Source organism: Triticum dicoccoides, chromosome 4A, assembly GCF_002162155.2.
Source record: "Triticum dicoccoides isolate Atlit2015 ecotype Zavitan chromosome 4A, WEW_v2.0, whole genome shotgun sequence".
Taxonomy (NCBI): domain Eukaryota; kingdom Viridiplantae; phylum Streptophyta; class Magnoliopsida; order Poales; family Poaceae; genus Triticum; species Triticum dicoccoides.
This window is the reverse complement of record NC_041386.1, coordinates 3280257-3295749: the sequence shown is the minus strand read 5'-3', so window position 1 is coordinate 3295749 and position 15493 is coordinate 3280257. Positions and strand designations below refer to the sequence as shown.

Sequence of the window (15493 nt, the reverse complement as noted above, 5' to 3'; positions counted from 1 at the left end):
GTTGAATCTTTAAGTGAAACATTAACTGAATTGTTTCTACTAACTGAATATATAACTAAATCTTTAACTTTTAACTGAATTTTTAGCTGAAACTGTAATTTTAACTTAAACTGTATTTTTAACTGAAACTTTAGTTAAATCTTTAAGTGAAACATTAACTGAATTGTTTCTACTAACTGAATATATAACTGAATCTTGAACTTTTAACTGAATTTATAACTGAAACTATATTTTTAACTGAATCTTTAACTTTTAACTGAATTGTTTACTTGAACTGAATTGCTTTACTTGAACTGTAGATTGAATGATGAAGTGTGGGAAGTCAGATTCCATTTCCATGACAGAGATAATCTTGAAAGAAGCCTAAATGTGGATGATATCACATTTTACAATCTGATTGCACTAATAGAGCTTGAAGGTTATGGGATGACAGACTTTATGTATTATGTCAGAGATCCAGGTGTTGGGGTTTCAGGTATGGAAGAACTGACAGATGATGATAAGGTGGAGGAAATGTTGGATGACCTAGTTATCAAAGGTCAGAAGGTGGTGAACATAACAGTCATCAGAAGTGATGCTCCAAGACCTAGTGATTTGAACATCAGTGAGGAGCAGGTTCCATTATCTGAAATAGGTGTGCCAGTGGTGTATGAGATAGATACAGCGGGAGCACTGTTTCCTAGCCCAACAAAGCCACAACCAGTGCCAGTGCAGGTCATTAACACACAGGAGAGTTCATTTTTGAAGCAAAAGTGTGCACCAGTACCAGCATTTGCAATGGAGATTGGTGAAGAGAGGCATGAGTATTTCATGGAGCAAGACCAAGATCAAGAGCAAATTGAGCAACTGATGGAGCAGAAGAGGAATGAAGAGATTGAGAAGTTCAGGAAAAAGGGGAAAGAAAAAGAGAAATACAAGGCAGCTAAAAGAAAACTTCCAGAGCTAATGGCTGAAGATTTCACTGATAGTGACAGTGACACAGATTTACTAGCAGATGAGGATATAATTGCTAGGCTTGAGGCAGTGAAGAAGCATAGAGATGATCCACTTCATCATATTGAAGGGGACACTGATGTGGATGAGCCATATGAAGCATATGAGGAGGAGGAGGAGAAGGCACCAGAGGAGGAGGAGGAGGAGGAGGAGGAGGAAGGGAGCAGCATAGGAGGAAGTAGCAGAGGAAGTAAAAGAAAGGGGCCAACTACAAGATCTCATGCTAGTTTGGATGAGATTATTGAGGAAGATTGGTTTCCTTCATCTGATGAGGAGAGCAACCCTGGTGACCTAAGTCAAGAGGATAATGATGGGGCTCAAATACCATGTGTGAAGCTTCCAGCTGATAGGAAGAGCAAGGTAAAAAAGAAGAAGCCCAGAGTTTGGTATGATGAGAAAAGGGAGAACCCGGAAGAGCAATTTATGAAGAAGCTTTGTTTCCTAGATGTGACCCAGTTCAGGAGGGCACTTCTTAATTTTCACATCTCACAAAATAGGAACCATGCCTTCCACAGGAACTGTCCAGACAGGATTATAGTTGTCTGCAAATTTGAGAGTTGTCCATTTTTCATTGCAGCTTGTCAGATAGCACATGGGAACACATTCTGTATAAAGAAACTGAACTTGCACCACAGCTTCCCAGTAGTAGGAGAGAGCACAAAAGTTACTACTAAGTGGTTGGCACATGAATGTGAGCAACAGTTGAGGACAGACCCCAACACACCTGTCCAGACTATAATTTCAAACTTGAAGCAAAAGCATGGAATAGAGGTATCTATACATATGGCCTATAGGGCAAGAAAGCTAGCCAAAAATGTAGTCCTAGGAGATCAGAAGGCACAATATCATAGGATAAGGGATTACCTAGAAGTTGTGCTAGAAAACAATCCAGAAAGTAGATGCATTGTCACAACAAAGCATCTGAAACTACATCCAAGCAAAAACCCAAGATTCCATGGCTTGTTCATCTGCCTCAATGCTTGCAAAGAGGGTTTCCTTAATGGTTGCAGACCATTCATAGGTATGTGCACACCTACTAATTAACTAGTGACTCTACATTTATATGTGCACACCCAATAATTTGTTGGTAATCTACTTGTGATCTTGTATGATAAGTGTGGATGGTTGCTTCATAAAGTTGACCACAGGGCAGCAAATCTTGGCTGCCACTGAAAGAGATGGAAACAATAACATATTTCCCATTGCTTTTGCAATAGTGGACAAGGAAAACACAGCAAGCTGGTCTTGGTTTCTTACTCAATTAAAATATGCCATTGGTGGTGAGTCAGGTAAGTTTGGCTACTACACTATTATATCTGACAGGCAAAAGGTACTACTATCTCTACTCCAATCATTGCTTGCATTGCTTATTAATTGTCTTTGTTTATTAATTTCATACATGGCATTGTTGTAGTATTCTCAAACTGTAGTTCATTCAAACAGGGCCTTCTTACAGCCATAAACAATGTATTCCCCAATTGCAAACAAAGATTATGCCTTAGACATATTTATCAGAACTTTCAAACAGCTAGTTTTAGAGGGGAAGAGTTGAAGAAATACATGTATCAGGCAAGTTATTTCTATACTGGGCATGGTTATGTAACAGCAATGGAAGGCATGCAAAAGGAGTGTGAGCCAGCTTGTAAATGGCTATCTAGGATACCAAAACATACATGGGCTAGGCATGCCATGGACAACAATTACAAAACTAACTTGGTAGTTAACAATATAAGTGAAGTTTTTAACAAAATGATACTTGATGTCAGAGCCAAACCCATTAGAACCATGGTAGATGGGATCAGGACAAAGTTGTTAGTGAAGTTCAATGCAAATAGGACAAAGACTAAGACTGCCAAGTGGCAGATATGCCCAACATATGCTGAGAAGCTAGAGGAAGCAAAACATCATTCTAGGTTTTGTCAGTCTATCAAAGCTGGACCTGATCTCTTCCAGGTGACAAGTGGAGAAAGCACATATGCAGTTAACTTGTTGCATCATACATGTGGTTGTAGGAAGTGGGACATGTGTGGAGTACCTTGCAATCATGCTGTTTCTGCAATCAACAAGGCAAAACTTGTGCCAGAAGATTTTGTTCATGATTTCTTCAAGAAACCAAAATATAAGGCAGCTTATAGTCCAATAGTTTTCCCTGTGCCTGGGCCTGATTTGTGGCCAAAGACTAGAACCCATGACATTGAACCACCAGTGTTCAAAGAAAAGCCAGGAAACAAAGAGACAAAGAGGAGAAAGAGCAAGTTTGAAAAGCCAGCTCCAAAGGATACATCTAGGATGGCAACTATCACTTGTAGCAATTGCAATAGGACTGGGCATAGTTACACTAGTTGCAAGCAGGCTCTGAAACCATCCCTAGCTATGAGAATGAACCAGCACTAGGTAACTATTGTAGTAGGATTTTGTACAATTTCACATACCAGTTTCTAACATTTGTATGCTGTAATTTCAGGAAAACGGGAGAGATGATACACCCAGAACTGTATCTGCTCCTGCTCCCATGCCACCAAGGAGAAGTGCTCCTTCTGCTCCTACTGCTGTTCAAACTGCAGCTCCAGCACCACCAGCTCCAAGGGCTCCAAGGGTAGCAAGGAGAGCTCCTTCTACTCCTGCTTCAGCTCCCAGTGCACCAAGGAGAGCTCCTTCTGCTCCTGCTGCAGCTGCTGCTCCTCCTGCTACAAGGGCAACAAAGAAAGCTAAAACTACAAGGACTGCAACTTCTACTGCTGGTGCTGGTCCAAGTTCTTCTACTACTGGTGCTGGTCCAAGTTCCTCTACTGCTGCTGGGCCAAGAGGAAGAAACAAGTTCATCCCCCCAAGAGTTGTAGGTAGTGGAAGAGTGAGGAAGCCATCCTTTAAGATGTCTGAGTGGTTCAACTGTTCTCAAGGGAGCAGATGAAGTTGTTTTGAGCTGATGATGTTCAAAACATCTGCATTTTGGTTGTGATGTTCTAAACTTGTCATGAGTACTTTCATTTTAGTGGACTTGTTGGGCTGTGAAGAAAACTTGTATTGCTTCTGGTTAGCTGTTGATGTTCTAAACATCTTTATTCTGGTTGTCATGAGTACTTTCATGTAAGGTACCTAGTGGAATTGTTGGGCTGTGATGGAAACTTGGTGTTGCATCTGGTTAGCTGTTGATGTTCTAAACTTGGTGTTGCTTCTGGTTAGTTGTGGCTCCTAATTTTCTTATTGTTTGCTAATAAGTGTGATGAATGTGGCTACTACTGTGATCCAAGATAACCTAATTTGATCATCTAGGGTGCCTCAGCATCGACGACATCCAAGATAACCTAATTTGATCATCTAGGGTGCCTCCACGTCGACGGCATCCAAGATAACCTAATTTGATCATCTAGGGTGCCTCGACGTCGACGGCATCCAAGATAACCTAATTTGAACATCTAGGGTGCCTCGGCGTCGACGGCATCCAAGATAACCTAATTTGATCATCTAGGGTGCCTCGGCGTCGACGACATCCAAGATAACCTAATTTGATCATCTAGGGTGCCTCGACGTCGACGGCATCCAAGATAACCTAATTTGATCATCTACGGTGCCACGACGTCGACGGCATCCAAGATAACCTAATTTGATCATCTACGGTGCCTCGACGTCGACGGCATCCAAGATAACCTAATTTGATCATCTACGGTGCCTCGACGTCGTCGGCATCCAAGATAACCTAATTTGATCATCTACGGTGCCTCGACGTCGACGACATCCAAGATAACCTAATTTGATCATCTAGGGTGCCTCGACGTCGACGGCATCCAAGATAACCTAATTTGATCATCTAGGGTGCCTCGACGTCGACGGCATCCAAGATAACCTAATTTGATCATCTAGGGTGCCTCGACGTCGACGACATCCAAGTACAAATAAGTTTACACTAGAGTTGAACTAGCTCTATAAGCTAGTTCAAATAATTTTACACTAGAGTTGAACTAGCTCTATAGCCTAGTACAAATAATTTTGCACTAGAGTTGAACTAGCTCTATAAGCTACTTCAAATAATTTTACACTATAGCCTAGTACACATAATTTTACATTAGAGTTGAACTAGCTCTATAAGCTAGTTCAAATAATTTTACACTAGAGTTGAACTAGCTCTATAGCCTAGTACAAATAATTTTACACTAGAATTGAACTAGCTCTATAGCCTATTAGGGCACCAGATCTAAGCAGACCACACCCGGAGGCGCCACCAGCAAGGACATGGCGATGAACCAGGGCCGAAGCTGGGACACCGCAGCCCTGCCGGCAAAAACACCCTCAGGCCAAAGTTGAGGCGCCCATCGACCCAAGGTGAGGAGCCCCGCGACTGAGAAGGCATGACGAGCCGGCAGCAGCACACGGACAACTCACGGAGGCGTGATCCGTGCGGGACCGATCGGGATGGAAGGGCGTGCAGAAGGACCCTCTGCTCCCAACCATCGACCGAGGCTTTGCCGGACCGACATCGGCGTGGGGAGGGGAGGGAAGGCAAGGGCCCTGAAGAGGTAGTGGCGGTCTAGCCACCCGAGTCGACCCGAGCAAACGACGCGGGGGCACTTATGTTTTTTCTCTAGTTTCCAACGTGCTATTAACACACATAACATACAACTTGAGAAATGAAGATGTGCCATCTTACTTTTGAGCATCTACAGCTGGACTTAGCAAATCTACCCCCCTAAACGTCCGTGCCTGTTCAATGTTCAGGCATGTCCATTTTAAGCCCCTATTTTGTCCGTGCATGCAACTATGCTTCTCATGTTCTCAACTATATGTCTGGTCACTTGCGTGTGATTGATGGAGATAAAGAGAGAGAAACAAAAGAACAAATAAAGCTAGAGAAAATATGATATGGGGTGGGTCACATCCTACATGGCGGACTGACCGAAAACGTCTGGGAGCCCTCATATCCTTCCCGGATTTGGTCTCAATCTGAGGGTTCGCTGATAGACCATGCGTAGGATGATATGAGTGATCCAGCTGGGTCACAGTTTTTTCTTCTCACTCCTGTCCGGTCATAGACCAGACACGCGTGTCCGCGGACGTTTGAGAAATATTTGAGTGGACTGGCTGTAGGTGCTCTTATCATCGGTACCGACCGGGAGTCCTAAGGAAAGCTTCGCTCTTGGTCCTATCCGCAACCATCGAATTGTGCATTACTTTTCTCAGATTTCTCATACATTGGTTTTTTAACAACAGAAGACGCTCATGCGAGCACCAATGCCGAGGACTTGAATTCTGATGGATTAGTTTTACCACAAGGAACATAACCATCTAAGCCGCTCAGTTCGCTTTCTTTTCTTTTGAAAAGACCTAAAACCATGTACTCCCTCCGCCCGAAAATACTTGTCATTAAAATGGATATATCTAGATGTATCTTAGTTGTAGATACATCAATTTTCATCTAGTTTGATGACAAGTAATTTCGGACAAAAGGAGCATTAAGTATCACAAGTCCTTCACCCTTACAGAAAATAGAAATACATTCGAAATCTTGGGTATGTCGAAGTCTTCATCTTTCTGCATCCATGCGACATTTCCGTGAGCATAGCTTGATGCCGCCTCTAGCCCTTCGCCTCGGTGAAACAAACATATTATAAGTGGGCCTCAGTTGGCTCCCGAATGTTATGTTCATTGTTGTGGTCACTCCAGCCACGTGTCCGGTGGAACTACGGATTAGGCCGGTCCGGTCTAAGGCTAGTTATAGTGGGAGTAACTTAGGTAGTAACATAACGCACTTCAAGAATTTTTTGCTTATATGGAACATAGTTAATGAGGAAAGAGGTGTTTAGAGTAACATAATATGTTACTGTAACATAGCGCTTCCCGAGAAAGTACGAGTCTATAAGGTAATAAATATAATCATCTATGACACTATTATTATGTTAATTTGCACTATAAAAATAATAACTTAGACTAGTGTCATATGCATGACACTAGTATAAGTTACTTCCCACTATGACCAGCCTAAATAAGACCTAGCAGGTTGAACTTTCAAGGTATTGAACGGTCACCCGCAAAAAAAAAAAAAGAATTGGACGGGAATTCGGAACGCAAGGACTGCCTACATGGGAAACTTTGCAGCGCAAATCGGCTCTCTTCATCACACAACTCAAGACTGTGGTGGTTCGCACCACTTAAAAAGCTTCTGGCACACAGGTTTCTTTTTAACATCAATACAGAGACAAGCGTTTATATACATGCGCATACACTCGCCTTTATAAACATACACGTATACCTTACATCTATAAACACCTTCAAAAAACTGAACCGACACATGGATGATCTTAATATTTTGGGAACGTTGGAAACACCGTAACGATGTTATCTTCAACGATGCAACGCCCCAGGCGAGTGGCCCCCGATGGAGATTCTTGGAAGTGTGGGATTATTCAAAAGGACTATGGCTGCCTACTTCTTGGTGACGTCTAGGTGGATGGCTAGCCAGTAGTGTGTGAGTCGTATTGAGTGGATTCTTTGCTTTGAGAGCATCTTCAGCCGCGTCTTTAATAGGTCTTTTCTAAATGACTTTTTCGCGTCGACGTAAAAAATTGGTCCAGTCGCGTCCCTAGAAACCCGTTTTCCGTTGGTTTGGATCGAAACTGGCGTCGGCGGACCTAGACAGAACCCGGTGCGCTGGGCGGCTCCCAGAGGCGCCAGAGCAAGCTGTTTTGGCGAAAAGAGCCGCGAACCCGCTGAGTCAGCGACACGCGCCTCGTCTTCCTTTATAACGCCTCGGTTTCCCACGGGGAATCAATGGCAAGGCTGCCGTCGGTCAGCCTTGCCATTTGATTCCTCACGGATGGCGTGGCGACGCCTTCCCTCCCGCCACGCGTACACATGGCGCGGGGCTATAAAACCGTCGTCTCCCCTCGCCTCTGGCCACACCAACCCGAGCCCAAACCAGCCGCTGAGCTCTGCCTCTCTCCTCGTCCGCCGCTAAGCTCTGCCTCTCTTCCCGTCCGCCGCCTACCATTCCCTCTCTCCCCAAGCCCAAAGCGATGGTCGAACACTTCCGCGGTGACGCGGCGGCGGCCAACGGCTTTGGCCGCCGCTCGCTCCACGAGTGGGAGGCCTACCTCTTCTTCGAGGCCAACATCCCGGCACCGCCGGACATGCGTGCCGAGCCGACGGGGTAGAGGCTCAGCAACGGGGGCGTCCCCATCCCCTCGACGCCCGAGGTCGACGCGCGCCCCGACATCTTTGCCGCCGAGGTCGACCGCGTGCGGGCATCCCTGACGGAGGAGCAGTGCGCCCTCCCCCAATACGCCGTCGACAAGCACGCGTCATGGGCGGCGTACTTTCAGCGTCGACAGGCGCAGCGGCTGGCTCCACCAACGGGGCACCGGTGGTGGGGGGCACGAAGAACATCGATGGGCGCTGCCTATGGTGGGGCGGCAATGACCCGCCACTGGCATACCCTGCCGCGGCGGCCGCCCCGCCGCCCCCTCCCCCACCGAAGCGCCGGGCAATGGATGCCCAGGAGGTTCGGCTCCTCGTCTTCCTCCTCTCAGTCCTTCTCCCGCTTCTCCTCCCATTCCTCCGGCTCGGCCGGCGCACCCGCAGCGCCGGCATCGTCATCAACGAGGGCGGCAGGTGCGCCCCCTCCTTGGCTTCTCCGCGCTATGTCAAGCAAAAGACGGAGTCGGGCCTCGCCGCCGTGAAGACGGAGTCGGGGCTCCCCGTCGTGACGCCCGGGCTCGCCGGCGGCATCAAGGAGGAGCTCGATGACGTAGCGGCCCTGAAGTGGGCGCGTGAAGACTGGGCGCGCACGGAGTTGGAGCGCCAGCGTCAGCGCCTCGCCTATGAGCGGTTCGAAGCTCGGCGCCGTGGCCGGACGAGGGAGGCGTCGTCGTCCTCTACGACGCGCCGCCGGCACCGGTCCGCCAGGGAGACGCCTGGCAAGGGCCCAACAGGGGCGGCCGCGTCAAGGAGGAGAAGGCCGCCGCCGATGACGAGGATGGCGGCGACGTCGGTGACTTCGCCGCGCTCAACGACTTCTTCGCCCCTTAGTTGGGTTTTTTTAAATAACTTATGTAAACGTCGAACATGTTGAATATATGTCAAGTTTGCCGAACTTTAGCTGGATGTTTTGTTCAATTTGCCAAACTTTGCTGAATTTCTTTTTTTATATATAAAAAACCGAGTCTGGGGTGACCCTGGGGCCGGCGGCTCGGAACCGGCTCGCCCCCAGGCCGATTTTAGCGCCGGCTCACCCTCAGGCGGCGATTTTACGCGCCCCCTGGGGGGCCAACGGCTGGAGATGCTCTGACATGGTAGGGAAAATGTAGATGGCTTTCTTGTACCCTTTTTTATTTAATATATAATACTCATGCTATGTGTATTCTGTATAAAAAAGGGATGTAGTCAAGCTAAAGAGTTTAGCCAAGCAAATGCATGGAGGGTTTTGTCTACAAGACTGGGCACGATGTGCCACTGGGTTAATGTCGTTCCTAACAAGAATGCCCCGGGATAACCAAAGGTGGCCGCCCTCCTTCAAAGACCAGGGCATTTCTCTGCTTCCATATATTAACTAGATCGGAAACGCGCCTTGGCGCGAGGGTGCCGGTCCAAATGTTATGGTCAAGCAAGTAATGCTCATTCAGAAGGGATATCAAAATAAAGTAAAGATGAATCATTCACTTAAGTTTTTAGTTTGTGAGAGACAATACGACGTTGTTAGTCAATAATCTGATGCAAAAGAGTGTATCTAAACATATGTACCTTTAATATTGATAAGATCATATGAGCAATGGTACAAAAAAAATCATTGCCAACTGGCAAGGAGAGGATCATTATGATAGAAGTCTATACAAATGTTGAGCATTGCAACTTTCCAAAATACTACAACGAAAAGGTATATCATAAAGTATAAAAGCATGATATACCATTCTACATCGGTACATAAGTTCTATAAAATATAGCCAAATAGTTCATACTCGCAAGTGTAAAAACAGGTGTTACAGCAGCTGGAAACAATGCTATAGAAACATCAATAACGGTACGGCCTTTGTCTTTGTTAGTCAATCAACAAACATGTATGATATCTTGTAGATGATCATCACTGAGAACTCCTACTTCCTCTCTCCAAGTGAAAAAGGGCATGTTCTGAGGTGAAGCTAATGCAGATAGTAGTGGCCAATACTTGACAGGAAAGGCTGATAGCGTCCTCAGGCTTCATTTTTCTGATGACACTAATAATGCAAGCTTTAGTGATACATGAGTAATTTCTCTTATAGTATGAAATAATATAACAATACAAGCTTCAGTTAATTCCTAATTTTCCAAGAAATGAAAGGAAGAGTGTAACTGCTTAAACGACAATAGCACAATAACACAAATATGTAGTTAAATTTACATGTGCAGGTAGTACCTCTGCGTTTTTCACAATGCCAGTCAGTAACAGATTGTACATAAAACATGTTCAGTTATGAAATACTCCCTCTGCAACAAATATAAGATCGTTTAGATCACTTACTTCAGTGAAAGCACTACCATAACAGATGTCTAAAGCATGGCATTGAATAGGCAAATAACACCATTAGAATGCACTATATGTTCAAAGAAAGGGTGATGAGAAATCCGAGATACAACCGAAGATGGAAATATAAGAAAAAATTATTAGGACAAACCAGTTCAAATCACAACATGAAGCATTTTGTTCAGTTTGACATGAATATCAATAGCAGGAGAAAACAAAGCCAAACCTTGGCCCCTGCCAAGGACTATTCTCTCATAACTCGTACAAAACATGAGTTGTGTATTCTTAGGAAGATATTAAAATTGCATCAAGTAGCAGGCACACTATTGTATATATTTTTCATAAAGGTAATGTGAATATAAGATAAAATGGTTCTTTCGAATATCACAAAACATGCTACAAACATGTATTCCACAGATAGATCGAGTGGCCTGAAATTGCATGCAAAAATATAATGTAATAGTTCTATATGCATAAAGAACTTGCCATTCATTTGTCAGCCTGGACATTTGCCATAGTGAGCATAGGACTCACAAATAAATTGCATTAGTTGAATATTAATTATTATATGTAGCCACATCTTATTTAAATCCAACCAAGTTGAACAGAAATAAATCTCACCTTACTTTTGTCGAAAAGACTCTTATTTAACTGCTCATTCCTTGACATGGTGATCCGCTGAACATATCGCAAGTCGCTGCAACCACATAAGCCAAGCATTGACATGAGATAAAGAGAGCAATGAATTCTTTTATTCGGATGGTACATATTGCATCTAAACAACCTTGAGATGCATGCATGTTTGTAGCACACTATCAGCACCGTTTATGCTCTTCGTAATCCATCAGAGGTGCAACACACATGTTACTCGGCCAAATTTAACTAAATATATAGTAGTGGTATCTATTTGAAGTCTCACTACTGAGAATAAAAATAGGCTCCATCTGTACCAGCTAACCAGCAGATAAGCAATCACTGATTCTTGTTGCACACAGAAACACATGATGAAGAAAAAAAATCATGTAGACCATTCTTCGTAGATGGTAATCCACAGGGATGTCATCCACCTCCCCATCTCGTGCAATTGGGGGAGCACTCGGTGTCCAAAAATCCTGGAATTTCTACACATCAACATAGTGCGGCCGTTCTCCCTCTCCTCTCGTGATGATGGCATAGGAGGAGGGATCCATACGACCCTCTATAATTTGAGCAAACACATCTGACGAAACAATATAATTATAGTAACATGTATACCCACAACCTAAATTTTTGAAAACTCAGTGTTCTCACGACCTAAATTTGAACTGATTATAATGAGAAAGAAGACCCATCAACATATTAGTACAATAATAAAGGCAAAGGTGGGGTTGTGGGTGTAATGGGGGTACAGGCAGTAAAGGAATCTGAACCTTTTCCATGTCAACTCATCATCTTCCTCTTGCTCTCTTCTCACCAATTTAGCATTGCCAATTCTTCCCCTAATGGTGAGGAACAAACAATCAAGTTTAGCATCCCAAGCACAAAGAAAAAGTTACTAACATTCCCTCATGTATACTATTTGATATATATTTGACTGAGCAAAAAAGCAATTATAATCATGTGCCACCGTTGTAAAATTGTACAAGTATGCCTAATACAGAGGCTTATGGATCAGAAATGGGACCCTGCAAACGAGCATACAAGCCTATATCTATATAAGATGCACGTACATATACATAGCTTGACCAACAACAATTTGCGTACTACACACTCCTCTCTATACGTATGTGTGCAATACAAAGATAAGAAACAGATGACAGAACTTACCTGTCGATTCATGGAACAGGGAGGGCTAGTTGTAATAGCAAAGTGTTTTAGTTCACTCCATCCTTGATCCGGCAGCAGTGCAAGGCATCTGAGTTTCCATAAGTACGATCATCTCTGCAAAAGGAAAAGCTTCTTAGATAATCAAGCTCATCTCTGGAGAGAAATTAAAGCTTCTCCTAGAATCGCAGATGCTTCTTCAAGAATCAATAGCGTGTGCAGCACTAGAAGCTTGCCTTCGGTATAAAGAGGGGTCGTCAACCCAACAAAAGTTGTCACAGGCAAGAGGAAGAATCCATTATCAATGGAGGGGACTGGGAAGAAGGAGAGAGTGAAGGTTGTGGCTGTCTGCGTGCTCCTTGCCATCCTGCTGTCTGCCCAGCAGCTGCAGGTGGCTGACGCCGTGTCGGTGTTCTGCAAATGCTACATCAGCTGCTACTCCGACTGCAGGCTCAGACGCCCCCCGCTGTTCTGCAAGCCGTTATGTAGATGCAAATAATATTAGCATGTTGACTGTAGAATTTTTAAAGCGAACAGAGAGGTATTTTATTCGAGTGGTTTATTCAATTCTTGGATCATCTGAGTAAACATATCTGACACCAATATTATAATATATATACCCACATTCTATCCTACTATGAGAATTTTGTTTGCTGGTAATCTCGCATGATTATTTCAGTAAAATTTTGTGGCCACTACTACTCTACCTGGAACAACTGGTGTGATATATGTAGATGGAGAGAGAGAGAGAGAGGGAGGGAGAGGGAGAGAGAGAGAGAGATATGTCTGTCAAGGAAAGTTAGATTTTTGGGAGGCCTTGTATAACAAATAAAACTCAAGTATATCTTCAGAACACTAAAAGGACAGCTCAGTAAGTGGACAAAGCTAATTGCTATCAACATGGTTAGATACTAATAACCTATTCAGAACCTCAACTTCTTGGAAGTCCTTGAGAATATGGGACTAAAAGTGTAATCAGTTACTGGCTTCAAACATATTTTACAGTAACAATAACTACCACGTAGCAGATGCAGAGTAAAAGCATGCTAGGAGGCAGGAAAGACTGAAAGAGTCGGTGCTGAATTATGATATAAGCAGAGTGAGTTGAGAATGAACTTCTTTCAATTAAAATAAAGCACAAGATAATTTTAGAGAGGGAGGTTGTGGTCGACGCCGGCACACAAATGGAACCGCCGTCGTCGGGGTCGGGCGTGGGCTCCTTCCTTCCTGGTCGTTGTCATCTTGGTCCTTGTGGATAGCGTCCATGGATTGGAAGTGGGGTGACTTGAGAATCCCCTCCCTTGAGATAGCTTGCTGCTTCCAGTTGAGATTCATCCATGGAGAAGAGAAGCTTCATGAGCACACACACACAGAAGTGCTCATGAGCAACAAAATTACAATTTCATATGTAGGAGTGGGTCAATTCAAGCCGTTAGCAAGCAGTCACATGGCCGATTAAAAAAAAGATAGTTATGTCTAACAGAATCTGTATGGACCAACTATACTCAATCCACCAATCCAGGCCATGGTATATTTATCCAGCCTAAATACTCACATATATCAGCCATGAGTGGAAGTAGTTGACAACAAACTATGATCCTAGAAAGTACGACTAAAAGCTTGTCTATCAATGTAAAAACAAAAACACATTTGTAGATCAGCAAACAAAGGAGATGCCAACAGTGAAGTAAAACTTCATCAAGAATCATATTTTCAGAAGAGAACAAATAGTGCAGACCTTGCAGTATAACTGTAAAAAGTATTGCTAGGATGTCCTAAAGACAGTAAAAGCCCAAAACTTGCCAATTGTAAACAAACACGAAAGCAAGACACATCACAACAGAAGTGGAAGTACAACTCCCAGATCTCTGGAACAATTTTCGCTTCGGAAATATAGTCAAATCCTCACTTCTAGCAGCGCATATAACCATATCACTGAGATAGCGAGGGAAATGGCGGGCAAAGGAGGGAGCTCAGCAAGAGGAGGAAAAGGGGGAACTCACCTTGGCCTTGGACTGCTGGTTGCTGCCATGGAAGAGCTCTGAACCATGGAGCAGTCACGTAATTAGTACCCAAAATAGATATTCTAGATGGAGATTCTGCAAGTGCACTTACCTTGTCCAAGTCCAATGCTTTATGGCTCTGAATTCCAACAGTAGACCAAGTTCCATCAACCTCCATAATAACCAAATCACTGAATCCGCTATCTATCTTATGGTCGTTTTCCAATATTTTTGGCTCCTTGTTCTCACACATTATTTGTTACAGTCATCTATCTTTTTAACAGCCACTGCCTGCAAAACAAAACGGTCACATTAGTTGCCCTATCAGTTAATATTGAGACAGATTTACATGCATACTCACCTCATGCATGTCCAAAGTTGTGCAGTTATCTACTCCTTGACCGCTAATTAGAGACTGGAATCTGGTGACAGATGAGACAACCAAATTAATCTAGCATTTAAGAATGGCGCTTTGATTCACAGAACTGCAACCACAATAGGCATAAATCTCCACTCTCTTTGTAACTAACCACCTGACATGTCTACAACCTACCCCCCCCCCCACCCCCTCTCTCCATCAAAATCGCCAACCAAACAGCTAATAATGGTGGTTTGATTACAATGCCATGCATAGTCCCTGCAATTATCTGTAACCAGTCATGTGATTTGTTTAATGCTTAAGCTAAAGGCCTAAACCAAGGATTAACCCAGACTAACAAACAGATTAGGCAATTAATTTATCTAGACAAATTTCAATAACACAAGCCAATGCCAAACTCGCAGCCATCGAACAAAATAAGAAATGCAACAAAAAGTCGTTCGAGGAATCTTGCAATGCTGCACTGTCTCGCATAGCAACAAAAAACCGAGGGTGTCCAACCAGACCTAATGAATCCAAAGGATTCTAACAAGATCCAGGCAGCCCATACATCCAAACACCCCCAATGTCCTGCTGCATTCACCTCTTCCTGAAAGCTCACTACAATCCTAGAGAAAGATCCGAACCCTAGCCAAGCAAGGCAACAAACATGTACTCTGTAAATAATTAGCTAGATCCAAGGCCTTCCTTGGCAGCAAGGTAAAAACAAAACAAGAAAGACAAAGAAAATTCTCTTCTTTGGAACCTAGCTAAATCAGAGAATTGGCTAGATAAGATAGATGTGCAGGGGTAGGAAGAGGGGGTGGAGCTCACCAGGTTCAGCGGGGT

General features: G+C 43.9%; 2 long non-coding RNA genes across 3 annotated transcripts; both read right to left on the bottom strand.

The window, feature by feature from the left end:
* Positions 1-9755: 9755 nt before the first annotated feature.
* On the bottom strand, positions 9756-12399 carry LOC119284498. 2 transcript variants are annotated; one of them, XR_005139096.1, is made up of 5 exons: positions 12287-12399; positions 11890-11958; positions 11102-11177; positions 10373-10443; positions 9756-10193 (listed from the first exon to the last, which is right to left on the bottom strand). It is a non-coding gene; the product is annotated as an uncharacterized LOC119284498 (long non-coding RNA). The 2 variants fall into 2 exon arrangements; XR_005139095.1 differs by having other exon boundaries at positions 9756-10184.
* A 945-nt stretch (positions 12400-13344) lies between these two features.
* Positions 13345-15493, bottom strand: LOC119284499. Its single transcript, XR_005139097.1, has 5 exons — positions 15479-15493; positions 14648-14708; positions 14399-14577; positions 14287-14324; positions 13345-13597 (listed from the first exon to the last, which is right to left on the bottom strand). It is a non-coding gene; the product is annotated as an uncharacterized LOC119284499 (long non-coding RNA).